Below are 16,479 nucleotides of genomic sequence, written 5' to 3' on the forward strand. Positions count from 1 at the left end.
CTAAACGTACACAGTAGGCTTAATCTTAATATAAGAATATTCTGGTGACAAAAACTATTATATAGGGATATTTTAACTTGTGATATGTTTATAGACCTAATAATAGCCAGCATAAAAGATGAAACTAGTGATTACAAGAATTTTTTTGGTATCGGTCTGACCTATATATGGTAACACTTTTAATGAAATAAATAACCGTCAACTTCTACTAGTTTCAAGGGTTGCCTTGGAAATTAAACAAAAATTAGAACAAAATTTCAATTTATATTAGTTGTACAAGTTAAATTTTGTGGTGTTCTACAAGATTCCTTTCGAGATGATTAAATGAGATTTTAAAATACACCTCATCCCCCTTGTGAAGACCCCACCAGTAGATTTAATTAATAAGAGAGTTTGGCGTCAACTTCTAACATAAAAAGAAGTCGTGGTGCATTCGTGTAGATACAACATTACTTCTTTTTGTGTATTTGACTTGGTGCATTTTGTCGCCTCAACTTCTTGAAACCTTCAATGGGGTCTTTCCGGTCGTATCAATCTTCTTCTGTCTTCTGCACCAACTAGAAGATGGAGATATGATGTGTTCCTAAGCTTTAGGGGGGAAGACACTCGCAACAACTTTGTAGATCATCTATATGCGGCTCTTGATCAAAGAGGAATACATGTGTTCAAAGACGATAAGGCACTTCATAAAGGGAAACCAATATCCCGAGAGCTGCTGGAAGCCATTGAAGAATCAAAGTTTGCTGTTGTTATTTTCTCTAAACATTATGCCAACTCTTCATGGTGTTTGGATGAGCTTGTCAAAATCATGGAAGGCCGAGATCAGACCGGACAGATGGTGTTACCGGTGTTTTATCATGTAGATCCATCCCATGTGCGTGGACAGAAAAGAGACTTCGATACTGCCTTCCAGCAACACGATGACAAGTTTAGGGGAGAGATAGATAAAGTAAACAAGTTGAGGAAAGCTTTAGCTGCAGCTGCCGGTCTATCTGGCTGGCATGTCTCGGAAACAGGCAATGGGTTAGCTCTCCTAAATCTGTTGTTCAATTTCTAAAATGGAGTTATGAACATAGTTTCTAATGCTCTGTTAGATTATTGTGTTACAAATTATAAGAATTTTGTGCAAAACTATTTGGTAACCAATTATAGCATGGGCTAATTTCTATTAACCGGTTGCATTACGATTTTATTACTTACAATGCTAACCTTTCAATTAGATCCATTGGGCGTTGACATCCCCATACTGGTCAGTGAACTTGCTAACAATGCTTAAATCTGTAGGGGTGAATCTGTGGGATAAGTAATTTTGACTTGGTCCTTTGTTGACCTTGTCTAAAGAAATAAGTGGAGTAGCTGCCACCTATTTAGGAGGACACGTTTTTTTTTTTCAGTTTTTAGCATAGCAGTTCTTTTATTTGTTTGTTATTTAAAAGCCTTGTGAGTTCTTATTTTCATTATCCGAAATCAATAAGAAGAAAATTGGGAATATTTCCCTGCAACTATGTGTTTTGCTTTATTTGGGTATAAGCTTAAAGTGATCTGAACGCGGGCCTATACCAACACTTGGTATTAGAGCTTTCCAGTATATGCCCAAATACATAAGATACGACAACATGACAGGTTCATTCAACAGGTACCAAAAGATAACGGTGGGGTGTCGTTCCAGTTTCCATTGTTGACTTCAACAAACTATACCACGTGGGCAATCAAGATGGAGGCTATCATGGATGCTCAAGGTGTTTGGGAATCCATAGAACCAATAGTCGGAGTGACTGTTGATAAGAAGAAGAACAAGATAGCACGAGCCTACATCTTCCAAGAAATACCAGAGGACATTCTCATGCAGGTAGCAAAGAAGAAAACCGCAAAAGAGGTGTGGGAATCTTTGAAAATCCAGTACCTGGGTGCAGATCGAGTGCAAAAGGCGAGGTTGCACTCACTCAAGAGTGAGTTTGATGCACTGAGGATGAAAGAAGGAGAGACCATAGATGAATTCGCAGGAAAGTTGAGTGGGATTAACTCAAAATACATCAGTCTTGGTGCAACAATAGAAGATAGCACTTTGGTGAGAAAGTTGCTTGATTATGTCCCAGAAAAGTATCTACAACTTGTGGCCTCCATTGAACAATATTCAGATTTGGATACCATGCCGTTTGAAGAAGCCAAAGGAAGACTCAAAGCTTATGAGGATCGGTTGAGAAGTCGTACCGAAACCACAAATTTTGAAGCGAGTCTGTTGCTCACTCGATCTGAAGGGGAAATGGGTCAAAAGTCAAACAAAGGCTCCAACAATTCAGCAGGAAGAGGTCGTGGATCTTCTAATGAAAGGGGAGGTCGAGGAGGTTATCGAGGAAGAGGTTCAAGGGGCAGAGGAGGCCGAGGCAATCATCAACCATCCCGTGATACAAGCAATGGTCGAGGAAAGGGAAGAGACAAAAGTCACATAAAATGTTTTAATTGTGACTTGTTTGGACACTTTGCATCGGAGTACCCAAATCCCAAGAGAAAGGAAGCTGATATTAATCTCACACAGGTACAGGATGAAGAACATGCGCTATTGTTAACTGTATGGGGTGAAGATACAGATGAATGGGTGTTGCTCAATGAAGACAAAGTATTCCCAGCAACAAAAGGGAATGAGAAGGACACATGGTACTTGGATAATGGGGCCAGTAATCACATGACAGGGGTGCGAGAATACTTTGCAGAACTTGACGAAAGAATAACAGGGCAAGTGAAATTCGGGGACGGATCCAAAGTACAAATCAAAGGAAGAGGAACAATTCTGTTGGAGTGTAAAAATGGGGAGCAACAGATAATATATGAAGTATATTACATCACTGCCTTGAAGAGTAATATACTTAGCCTTGGTCAAATGATAGAGGTAGGGTAAAAAATTGAGATGATTCATGAATTTTTGAGAGTTCATGATGCAAGAAATTGGCTGGTCATGAAGGTACAACACTCAAGAAATCGGTTGTACAAGATTGTTCTCCATACTTCACAACCAATATGTCTCGGTGCAAGTTTGGACGATGTTTCTTGGCTTTGGTATGCCAGGCTGGGGCATATAAATTTTCCCTTGATTGAGTCCATGGTGGAGAAAGAACCGGTGATTGGAGTGTCGAGAATCAACCATCCCACACAAGTTTGTGAAGGATGTCTAGTCGCCAAACAAACACAACAACCGTTCCCAAAAGAAACTCAATGGCAAGCAAGGAATCCTCTAGAATTGGTACACGCAGACCTCTGTGGCCCAATAACACCCCAAACTATAGGAGGTAATCAATACTTCCTTTTCATAGTAGATGATTATAGCAGGTATATGTGGGTGACGATGATCAGAACCAAAAGTGAAGCATTTGATGCGTTCAAGAAGTTCAAGAATCGTGTAGAAGATGAAGGGAAGTTCAAACTAAAGATGTTGTGCACAGACCGAGGAGGTGAATTCGCGTCTTAAGAATTCACTGATTATTGCAACCAGGAGGGAATTAAAAGACAATTGACAACGCCATACTCCCCACAACAGAATGGGGTAGTAGAGCGCCGAAACCGGACGATTCTTGAAGTCACCAGATCAATACTACTGAAGGCAATGGAAGTACCAGAAAAACTTTGGGGGAAGCTGTACGCCACACAGTTCAAATACTCAACAGAGTTCCAACAAAAGGAGTCAAGGGTATGACCCCATACGAAGGAATGCAAAGGAAGAAGCCAACACTTGAACAATTTAAAGTGTTTGGCTGTGTTGCCCATGTAAAAGTGCCATCGAATTAGCTCACAAAGTTGAGTGATAGAAGTGAGAAGATGATCTATCTAGGAAACGAGGAGGGAACAAAAGGGTATTGCTTGTATTGCCCTAATCGGAAGAGAATTTGGGTATCACGTGATGTTATATTCGAAGAGAAAAAGGAAGGGGATTGGGCTCTGTCGCAATCTGAAGGCCCAATTTTAAATGATTGGGTCTGATTTCCCAGTGAAGTTATGACCCAAGAATTTGTGGTGGGGAACGATCCAATACAATGGGAGATGGCAAGCCCTAATTCACAATCCCACGAAAGCCACTCACAACCGACATCACCTGGTCAATCACGAGCTAGCAACGAATGGGGTGAATCACCAAATTCATTTGTGGGCACCTTATCTCAATCATCTGACGAAGTTCCTAGTGTAGACAGAGAAACATACGATGACACACCAGTCCGTGGTTTTCGGTCCTTGACGGATATATACGAGGAAATGCAAGCCTTACAAGAAGATTCGAAAGTTTTAATGTATGCATGAGAAGAACCCAGCACTTATGAAGAAGCCTCGGGTGAAGAGGAGTGGATAAAAGTAATGAAACAGGAGTTGGAATCTGTTGAAAATAATAATATTTGGAAGTTAACTCACCTTGCTAAAGGTCAAAAAGCAATAGGTCTAAAGTGGGTCTTTAAATTGAAGAAAGATGTTGAAGGAAACGTGACCAAATACAAGGCTAGGATAGTCACCAAGGGATACGTACAGAAAAAGGGTATCGATTTTGATGAGGTTTTTGCACCGGTAGCACGTCTGGAAACAATACGGGCATTGTTGGCCTTGGCAGCAAGTGGAGGATGGAAACTTCACCATTTGGATGTGAAATCAACATTTTTAAATGAGTTTTTACAGGAGGAAGTATATGTTACACAACCAACTGGCTTTGTCATTGAAGGAAAAGTGAACATGGTGTACAGGTTGAACAAGACACTCTATGGTCTCCGTCAGGCTCCGAGAGCTTGGAATGATAGACTTGACAAAACATTGAAAGAGATGGGATTCAAGAGATGTCCACAAGAGTATGTTGTGTATAAACTCCATAAGTCAAACCAATTCTTGACAGTTGGAGTTTACGTGGATGATCTGATCGTAACAGGAACAAGTGAAGAGTTGCTGAATGAGTTCAAAAAACGAATGCTGAATATCTTTGACATGAGTGACTTGTGAATTCTATCCTACTACTTAGGGATAGAAGTTCACCAAAGAAAAGATGGCATCACAATAATTCAAACAGGGTATGCTAAGAAGATTCGTCAAATAGAAAGAATGGGAGAGTGTAACCCAACTCAATACCCAATGGAAACTCATCTGCGCTTAACAAAGGATGAAGATGGAGTGTCGGTTAATGCTACTGATTACCGGCGACTTATTGGCAGCCTTCGTTACCTCATACACTCGAGACCGGATCTTAGCTATTTAGTGGGAGTAGTAAGCAGGTACATGGAATCACCAAAGGAAAGTCATCTAAAGACAGTCAAACATATTTTAAGGTACATAAAGGGAACAACCAACTTTGGTTTAGTGTACATGAAAGGTATCACACCCCAAAACCGAAACGGCGGAATCGTTCGGGGGGGTGGAGGACATCATGTTCAGTATCACAACAATGCAAAGTAGTAAACAAGCAACAACATCGTCCATTGCATTAATAATATAATTTCATACAAGTGTGTTCTGTCAAGTTATATAGACACCAAAAATATACATCAAAATAAAAGATGAGTCTTGAACGAGCTCCATCTTCTCAAAAACCTGGCTCCGGTACCTGTCTACTGGCGACCTGAGAATACAAGTTTTTTTGAAAGAGTTTATCAGCTTTAAAGCTGGTGAGATCATAAGTCTATTAGTGTCTGTGTTTGTATGAAATTATTTGTAAGATGTTTGTAAAGTATAAGTTTTGTAAAAGTTTGTATTTGTTTGAACTCTCCTAGAAAACCCTATGTTTCCTACTAAAAGTAGCCTTCTACCAAGGCATCTAGTGTCTATGTGTGTGTCTCTTGTAAGAGGGTGTATTTTCCCAAATCTGACTATCATTAACCAAAAATATAGTTCTTACATTATTTTTTATTGTGTGAATATCACAAAGTAAATGTAAAGGGAAAATGAAATAGTACTGTAGTGTTGTATTAAGTAACTACTGTTGTACTAATTACTTTAAACCTATTGTTATTTAAAGTACCATGTGATCGGCCTCTACCCTGCTACCGACTCTAGTAAAACGACAATGTAAGATGTCGTAGAAATGACGTTTGGCACCCGTAGACTTGCAAGTCCCACTGTAGCGAGCAGCAAGGTGTAGGATAGTCAATCCAGTATAGATCTATACACAAACTCATACGCTCCCCAATTAAGGAGATTCTGGATACAAAACGGGTCATGACAGGTAGTGTCATGCCCCCGTTAAGTGGCTCACATAACTGTATTGGAATGTATATGTATATGTATGTGCTAGCTGTATTGTGTGTTCTTTCTCTGTCTAGCTTGTATCTTTTGTTTCTCATCACCGTGTATTATGTTTGTTTCTCATCACTCTGTATTATGTTTGTTTCTCATCACTCTGTATTATGTTTGTTTCTCATCACTATGTATTATGTTTGTTTCTCATCACTCTGTATTATGTTTGTTTCTCATCACTATGTATTACTTATGAATGAACTGACTCGTTGTATGTTTCATTGTTCTAGTAATAGTATCTTCCTAAACTATACCTATTATACTTTACTAGTAATGTTGTTTGTGTATATGAACATGTTTGTATACCTTTGCTACCCAAAGGCATTGAATCTGAATGAAAGAAGTAACCTTTTATATCTATATATGTATACATGATATATAACTATTATTTAGACGACATTCGGATGAATAACCGATACCCCAAGGCCACATCCAAACAAGGAAAAGGGAATAAGGTGAGCTAACCTTCCTAAGTCCTTTAAACATTACTTATATAACTATACATATATAGGTATACATTTGTCAATATAACAGAATATAAGTTTAAAAGAGTTTACTAAAAGTATTTGATAAGTAAAAGTGTTTGTAAAAGAGTTTGAAGTAAAGAGTTTGATAACACGGTTTGAAAAGTAAGAAATCCACTTGTTTGGTAGTTATTAATCACATGTGATTGATATAATAACTATAAAAGTTCAACTTGTATTCCCCCCCCCCCTATAAAAGCAATTAAAAACATTTAAAAGGTTAATTAAGGGGTATGAACTCACCTGTAGTGAGTGGTTTGGATGAACGGATTATATAGGATGCTAGGTGGCAAGTGAAGATTTGAGCACACACGCAGATCCTATTTAACATATAATGATACATATATGAATATAACTAGCTTATAACAACTAATTAGTGACTTTTAACCACCTTAGGCACTAGTAAACACTTATTTTGAAGTGTTACAACCATATAAGATTGTATATAAGGGGCATATGGCTATACAAGGGAGTGTATGGTCAAAATACACACTATTTGTGTGTGTGCGGCCAGGGTGTGTGTGCGGCCGCACACTCCCTATGAAATGTGCCAAAACGTGTTTTAAGGCTTTAGGACTTATCTAGGAAGGTTTCTTACTTCATGCTTTAGCCTTATAAGAAGTTTATTGCCATTATTGGCCCTAAAAAGGGTGTGTGCGGCCACCATGATGCGTGCGGCCGCACACCCTTTATGAACATGATAAAATCATGTTTTTCTAGCATATCCTCAAGTTTTCTTAGCAGATAACAAGTTATACTAAGTGTACACACGTTATAGAGGCTTGAAAGGGTGATTTAGGTCCAAAACTAGTGCGTGTTCTTGGTGTTCTTGGTGTTCTTGGTGTTTTTGAGTAAAATTAATGTTTTCACGGATCAAACCAAGGTAAAAGGCTAGTTAAGGTCATGTATTAGCTAAACCAAGAAGGAATCACTCACTTGTTTGAAGATTGGAGTGAAACTTTGGATGATACTTGAGAGAAAACGAGTTCTAGCTTTGAAGAAGTGAAAAAGTGTTCAAATATGACAAGTGTAGTATATATATGGGAGAGTGTGCGGTTGAGATGGGTGTGCGGTTGGGTGTGCGGTCGCACACACTTGTGTGTGGCCGTACACTCAAGTGTGCGGCCGCACTCCATGTGTTGGAGTGTTTGGCCCGATTTTTGCTTTATACGCATCGATTTATCCCATTTCTAGGTTCCTACCTTGATTGTACTGGGTTTAGAACACTTAAATAGACTCTAACAGTGCAAGAAAAATAGCAAAAATGAGTCTAACCTTCATTTATTTGAATAAGAGTTTAAGGTAAGAAATTTTCGGATTGTCACATCATCCCCCCGTTAGAGAGAATTTTGTCCCGACATTAGAGTTTAAGCAATTTAGTAGTTACAAATAACTAAGTAAAAAGATGAGGATATTTCAGTTTCATCTGATCCTCTCGTTCCCAAGTGAATTCAGGTCCTCGCTTGGCGTTCCAGCGAACCTTCACTATCGGGATACGGCTTTGTTTCGTTTGCTTGACCTCCCGGTCCATGATCTCTACAGGTTCTTCCATGAAGTTGAGGCTCTCGTTGATCTCGATCTCGTCGAGTGGGATTACAAGAGTCTCGTCAGACAGACACTTTTTCAAGTTCGACACGTGGAAAGTAGGATGTACGTTATCGAGTTTACGAGGTAAGTTAAGTTTGTAAGCTACAGGGCCGATTCTTTCTAGAATCTCGAAAGGCCCTATGTACCTTGGATTTAGCTTTCCACGCTTTCCGAAGCGTATCAAGCCCTTCCATGGTGAGACCTTCAATAGAACACGGTCGCCCACCTGGAATTCCAACGGTTTCCTTCGTTTATCAGTGTAGCTTTTCTGTCGGTCTCTAGAGGCTTTCAATCGTTCACGAATCTGAACGATCTTCTCTGTCGTTTCTCGAATGATCTCCGAACTCGTGAGAGTACTTTCAGGAACTCGTCCTTTAGCTAACTGGGTATCACCCACCTCAGCCCAGCACAGAGAGGATCTGCACTTTCGGCCATAGAGGGCCTCGAATGGAGCAGCCTTTATGCTTGTGTGATAACTGTTGTTGTAGGAAAATTCGACAAGGGGTAAATGAGTATCCCATGGTTTCCCAAAGTCGATCACACAGGCTCGCAGCATATCTTCCAAGGTTTGGATAGTCCTCTCACTTTGCTTGTCTGTCTGTGGATGGTAGGCTGTACTCATGTCCAGCCTAGTTCCTACGGAACTTTGTAGCGACTGCCAGAACCTTGAAGTGAATCTACTATCTCTGTCCAAGATAATGGATATAGGAACACCGTGCAGTCGTACAATCTCCCTAATGTAAGTTCTTGTAAGTTTCTCCATCTTGTCTGTTTCCTTGATAGGCAGGAAGTGTGCGGACTTGATCAATCTGTCGACGATGACCCATATGGTATCAAGTCCACCCGTTGTCTTGGGCAACTTGGTTATGAAATCCATAGTGATCCACTCCCACTTCCATTTCGGTATCTCAGGCTGTTGTAGAAGACCTGAGGGCTTCTGGTATTCGACCTTGACCTTTACGCAAGTAAGGCATTTACTTACGAAGGTAGCAATCTCTGCTTTCATGTTAGGCCACCATTATAACTTTTTAAGATCCATATACATCTTATCTGAACCTGGGTGGACGGAATAACGAGTGTCGTGTGCCTCGTTCATGACCAAGTCTCTGAAACCACCAAGTTTCGGGGTCCAGATCCGATCCATGAGATAATAAGCTCTGCCACCCTTAACCTCCAAATTCTTATCCATTCCTCTCAGGGATTCACCTGCCACATTTTCAGGTTTCAAAGCGTCGAGCTGAGCCTCCTTAATTTGTGTGGACAAGTGTGAATGGATAGTCATAGTCAATGACTTGACCCTACGACCAGAATATTCTTTCCGACTTAGGGCGTCAGCTACTACATTGGCTTTACCGGGATGATAACGAATTTCGCATTCGTAATCACTGAGTAGCTTGACCCACCGTCGTTGTCTCATGTTGAGCTCCTTCTGGTCGAATATATGTTGTAGGCTTTTGTGATCTGTAAAGATTGTGCTTTTTGTACCATACAGGTAGTGTCTCCAGATCTTCAGAGCAAATACAACTGCTCCTAGTTCAAGATCGTGGGTAGTGTAGTTGACCTCATGTGTCTTTAGCTGTCTCGAGGCATAGGCGATGACCTTACCTCGTTGCATCAGAACACATCCGACTCCTTGATTGGACGCATCGCAATAGACAACGAAGTCTTCTATCCCTTCGGGGAGGGATAGTATTGGTGCGGTGCACAAGGCTCTTTTGAGCGTTTGGGACGCTCTCTCCTGCTTCTCTTCCCATTCAAAGGCCACACCCTTCTGGGTCAGTGTCGTAAGAGGTTTCACAATGCGGGAGAAGTTCTGAATGAACATGCGATAGTAGCCAGCGAGACCTAGAAATTGACGAATTTTTGTAGGCGTTTTCGGTGCTGACCAGTTCTCAATGGCTTTAATTTTGGAAGGGTCCACGTGTATTCCCTCTTCACTAACCACGTGCCCTAAGAATTCGTCTCGTCGGATCCAAAATTCGCATTTCGAGAACTTCGCATAGAGCTTCTCCGAATGAAGTGTTTCTAAGACTTGTCGCAGATGTTGACTATGTTCCTCCTTACTACGAGAGTAGATAAGTATGTCATCGATGAAGACGATGGCGAACTGATCCAAGTAAGGACGACACACCCTATTCATTAAGTCCATGAATACTGCGGGCGTGTTTGTTAATCCGAACGGCATCACTACGAATTCGTAGTGCCCATAACGAGTTCGGAAGGTTGTCTTCGGAACATCCTCCCCTAGCACTCGTAGTTGGTGATATCCGGATCTTAAGTCGATTTTTGAAAAGAAATTCGCCCCTTGAAGTTGGTCAAATAAATCGTCGATACGAGGCAACAGATAACGTTTTTTGACGGTTAGTTTGTTGAGCTCCCTGTAGTCGATGCACATACGAAACGATCCGTCTTTCTTCTTAACGAATAAGACAGGAGCTCCCCAGGGTGAGAAGCTTGGTCTTATAAAGCCCTTGCTGAGCAGTTCGTTAAGTTGACAGGATAGCTCTTGCATCTCTGCAGGTGCTAGACGATAGGGCGATTTGGCCACGGTGGTAGCCCCTTGAACTAAGTTGATTCGAAACTCGACTTGACGTTGCGGAGGTAATCCTGGAAGTTCTTCCGGAAAGATGTCTGGAAAGTCGCTTACTATTGGAACGTTCTGAATGTCTTTCGTTTCTTGGCTCACGTCGACCACATGAGCAAGGAATGCGCGATATTCCTTTCGCAAGAATTTCTAAGCTTGAATGCTCGAGATGATACGAAGGTTCGTGCCGGGTTTGTCGCCATAAACTACTAAAGTTGCGCCAGACGGCAGATTAAGGCGTACAGCCTTTTCGTAACACATGATGTCGGCACGATGAAGACTCAACCAATCCATGCCGATAATGACGTTGAAACTTTTAATTGAGACCGGCATGAGATCGATTGAAAATGAATGGCTATCTAAAGTTAGGGTACACCCTATGTATATACTGCTAGTGCTCTCCGTCTTTCCATTAGCCATTTCTACAGTGAATGGTTCTTTGAGTGCTCGTGATTTTTTCTTAAGTAAATGAGCAAATCTTTGGTTCACGAAGCTCCTCTCCGCTCCACTATCAAATAGTATACATGCATATGAGTTATCGAGGAGAAACGTACCAGTGACCACTGTGGGGTCGGCAACCGCTTCCTCGTGGCCTATGGCCAGAACTCTTGCCACTCCACCAACGTTCCCTGCCTTCGGTCAGTTCCTTTTGAAGTGGCCCACCTCGCCACAACCGTAGCAAGTTTCGCTCACACCAATGTCGGGGACTTGGGTGATTGGCTTCGCCGGGGCTTTGCAGAAACGGGCAGTGTGCCCCTTCCTGTTGCAGTTCAAGCACTGCATTTCCCGGCAGGCTCCTACATGGTGGAAGTTGCACTTGGGCAAACTTTCGGAGTACTGCTTTATTGGAGCAGCAGAAGTGGCAGGTGCTATCGCACTATGAACTACCACGATCTACTGCATTTCCCTGGAATGGAGGCACCAGCCCCCATATTTACCTTTCAATCTTCTTCCCCTCTGTATGAACCATGTTGGGATAGATGGCCACCAGTTCACAGAACCTGTCGGTGTAGGCGACTACGTTGGAGCCCTTCATGGTTAGGCTCCACAGTTCTTCTTCCACCAGTTCACAGAACCTGCTTCTTGGCAGCCTTCTTCTTTTTCTTGTCAATATAATAGAATATAAGTTTAAAAGAGTTTACTAAAAGTATTTGATAAGTAAAAGAGTTTGTAAAACAGTTTGAAGTAAAACAGTTTGATAACACAGTTTGAAAAGTAAGAAATCCACTTGTTTGGTAGTTATTAATCACATGTGATTGATATAATAACTATAAAGGTTCAACTTGTATTCCCCCCTATAAAAGCATTTAAAAACATTTAAAAGGTTAATTAAGGGGTATGAACTCACCTGTAGTGAGTGGTTTGGATGAACGGATTATATAGGATGCTAGGTGGAAAGTGAAGATTTGAGCACACACGCGGATCCTATTTAACATATAATGATACATATATGAATATAATTATCTTATAACAACTAATTAGTGACTTTTAACCACCTTAGGGACTAGTAAACACTTATTTTGAAGTGTTACAACCATATAAGATTGTATATAAGGGGTATATGGCTATACAAGGGAGTGTATGGTCAAAATACACACTATTTGTGTGTGTGCGGCCAGGGTGTGTGTGTGGCCGCACACTCCCTATGAAATGTGCCAAAACGTGTTTTAAGGCTTTAGGACTTATCTAGGAAGGTTTCTTACTTCATGCTTTAGCCTTATAAGAAGTTTATTGCCATTATTGGCCCTAAAAAGGGTGTGTGCGGCCACCATGATGCGTGCGGCCGCACACCCTTTATGAACATGATAAAATCATGTTTTTCTAGCATATCCTCAAGTTTTCTTAGCAGATAACAAGTTATACTAAGTGTACACACGTTATAGAGGCTTGAAAGGGTGATTTAGGTCCAAAACTAGTGCGTGTTCTTGGTGTTTTTGACTAAAATGAATGTTTTCACGGATCAAACCAGGGGAAAAGGCTAGTTAAGGTCATGTATTAGCTAAACCAAGAAGGAATCACTCACTTGTTTGAAGATTGGAGTGAAACTTTGGATGACACTTAAGAGAAAACGAGTTCTAGCTTTGAAGAAGTGAAAAAGTGTTCAAATATGACAAGTGTAGTATATAGATGGGAGAGTGTGTGGTTGAGATAGGTTTGCGGTCGCACACACTTGTGTGTGGCCGTACACTCAAGTGTGCGGCCGCACACTCCATGTGTTGGAGTGTTTGGCCCGATTTTTTCTTTATACGCATCGATTTATCCCATTTCTAGGTTCCTACCTTGATTGTAATGGGTTTAGAACACTTAAATAGACTCTAACAGTGCAACAAAAATAGCAAGAACGAGTCTAACCTTCATTTATTTGAATAAGAGTTTAAGGTAAGAAAATTTCGGATTGTCACAAAAGGCAGAGATGGAAAGCTTATTGGATTCAGTGATAGCAGCTATGGAATGGATATTGATGGTACAAAGGGTACAACAGGAATGATTTTCTACTTATTAGGAAATCCAATTACTTGGTCATCCCAGAAGCAACAAACTGTGGCTCTAAGTTCTTGTGAGGCAGAATTTATGGCAATAACAGCCACAACATGTCAAGCTTTATGGCTAATGAGTTTAATAAAAGAGTTGATTGGCTGGAAAGAAGAGTGTGTCATGATATATGTAGACAACAAATCTGCCATAGTTCTTATGCAGAATCCAGTTTTTCACGGAAGAAGCAAGCACATTGACACCAAATTCCATTTCATACGAGGATGTATTGAAAGGAATCAAATTGAGGTAAAGCACATCAATGGTGAAGAACAGAGAGCAGACCCCTTAACAAAAGCCCTGCCCAAACTCAAGTTTATAGAGATGAGGAATCTCTTAGGAGTTGTGAAGCTTGAAGACAAAGTTCATAATTAAGGGGGAGCTTATGGGATAAGTAATTCTGACTTGGTCCTTTGTTAACCTTGTCTAAACGAATAAGTGGAGTAGCTGCCACCTATTTAGGAGGACACGTTTTTTTTTTTCTTCAGTTTTTAGCATAGCAGTTCTTTTGTTTGTTTGTTATTTAAAAGCCTTGTGAGTTCTTGTTTTCATTATCCGAAATCAATAAGAAGAAAATTGGGAATCTTTTCCTGTAACTCTGTGTTTTGCTTTATTTGGGTATAAGCTTAAAGTGATCTGAACATGGGCCTATACCAACAGAATCTGTCATCATCACCGAGATTGTTGAAAAGATCTTAGAGGGTACACAACCTTGTGATGTGGAGAAAAATCTAATTGGTATAAAATCTCGTGTAGATGAATTATATTCTCTATTGGGTATGGAAGCAACAGAAGAGGTGCGCATGGTTGGGATATTGGGAATGGGAGGAATTGGTAAGACAACTATTGCCGAAGCTTTATTTGGAAGAATTGCCCATAATTTTGAGGGTCGTTTCTTTGTTAAAGATGTTAGAGAAAAAAGTTTTGGTGAAAAAGATATATATGCCTTACAAGAAAAAATTGTAAGTGAAATACTAGAGACACGTCACGACTTTTCTGTTAATGATCCAGATCACGGAGGTAATGTTATACAAAGACGATCATTCAATAAAAAGGTTCTTCTAGTTCTTGATGATGTGGATGATGTTAAGCAACTAGACAACCTAGCTGCAACACATGAGTGGTTTGGTCCAGGAAGTAGAATCATTATAACCACTAGAGACGAGCATTTGCTATCAGATGTAGATGTCATATACAAACCTGATTTTTTAGTTATGAATGAAGCAGTTGAGCTCTTTTGTAGGTATGCTTTTCGGAAAAGTACCCCCGGAAGGGTATGAGGAGCTCTCATATCGTGCAATACGCTATGCTAGTTGTCTTCCTCTAGCGCTGAAAGTTTTAGGCTCATTCTTCCATGGAAGAAAACTAGGCGTGTGGGAAAGTGCTTTAAGTAGACTAGCTAGGCAAAGCATCAAATGATAAGATCCTTGAGACACTGAAGTTAAGTTTTGATGGACTAGATTTTTCTGAGAAACAAATATTCCTAGACATTGCATGATTCTTCATGGGTAAAGATGAAGAACATCTAACTAGAGTACTTGATAGTTTTGGTTTTGACCCGGTGATAGGGATTAGTGTTCTTATTGAAAAATCTCTTATAACCGTTTCAAATAAAAGCCTAGACATGCATGATCTCATACAGGAAATGGGTTTCTATATAGTTCGCGAGAGTTTGCCAAAAAGCAGGCTATGGGAACTTCAACAAATCCATGAATGCATCAAGGGAAACAAGGTAAACTTTCACTATCTTCATAAACTAATTTCTTTCAATCTATGTTTTTAGAAACAATACCGTTTTAGTTACGGTTTAGTTCTTTGTAGTAGAATCCACAAGCAATTGAAGCCATAAAGTTGATGGACAATGAATACCATGTTGATGACTTACATGCAAACTTAGGTCTAAGTGCGGATGTTTTTGCACGCATGATAAATCTTCGGTTACTCTATATTGACCGGAAATTCACTTCTACCCAACCTACATTTCTCCCTGACGAGCTGTGATGGCTTTGTTGGAATGAATACCCATTCTTGTTTCTTCCATTAGCAGATATGTGTAAGCTTGCTGGCTTGGAAATGGCCTATGGAGATATTAAACATTTATGGAAGGGGCGAAAGGTATCTACTAGATGAAATCAGATTCTTTTTGGCCATGATAATTTACATTGATAAATGATAACAAAATGTTTCCATTAGCATTGAATTGAAATTTTAATAATCTTGACATTATTATTTTTATTAATTGCTGTTTTACTCGTCAGATTCTTCCACACTTGAAATTCATTCACCTCAAAAGCTTGTATAGCCTCAAATCTCTCCAGATGTCTCTGGGGCCCCAAATATAGAGAGGTTAATTGTGTCCGATTGTGATAATTTGGTGGAGGTTCACGAGTCTCTTGGTTCTCATGGAGGGCTGGTTTATTTGGACAAGAGTGGTTGCAATCGAGTCGAACAGTTTCCGATCTACACTAGAGATGGAATCCTTGGAGACACTAATTCTCTCTGGATGCTCTAGACTTGAAATATTACCTGAATTCTCCCCATGTATGGTTAAACTATCACAAATAAACCTTTATTCTTGTTCTAGAATAAAGAAACTGCCATCGTCAATAAGACATTTGTCTAGCCTAAGCATCTTAAATTTCACGAACTGTTATAATCTTGAGAACATACCAAACTCTATATGTCTGTTAAAATTTCTTCGGTGCCTGTATCTTCACAATTGCATGGAGCTGATTTTTTTCCAAAGAAGCTTGGAAACATGAAAACGTTAGAAGAGTTGTCGTTAGGATTTAATGACAAAGGAAGGTCTGAGATACCTGTTGGTTTACATAGTTTGACAAGTTTGTCTTCCTTGAAAAAATTGAATCTCAATTGGAGACAAATTGAAGAAAAAACCTTGCCTGTAAATCTTGATGCGTTTTCCTCCTTGGAAGAATTATATTTAAGTGGAAACTCTCACTTAGTTCAGTTACCTACAAGCATCCGCCATCTTTCTCG

General features: G+C 40.2%; 1 pseudogene; it reads left to right on the plus strand.

Moving 5' to 3' along the window:
* The first annotated feature begins 505 nt into the window (after positions 1-505).
* LOC145157361 (disease resistance protein Roq1-like) lies at positions 506-16,244 on the plus strand (annotated as a pseudogene).
* Positions 16,245-16,479: the final 235 nt, after the last annotated feature.

This window comes from Lactuca virosa, chromosome 2 (assembly GCF_052849685.1).
Source record: "Lactuca virosa cultivar CGN04683 chromosome 2, Lactuca_virosa_CGN04683_v6, whole genome shotgun sequence".
Taxonomy (NCBI): Eukaryota; Viridiplantae; Streptophyta; class Magnoliopsida; order Asterales; family Asteraceae; genus Lactuca; species Lactuca virosa.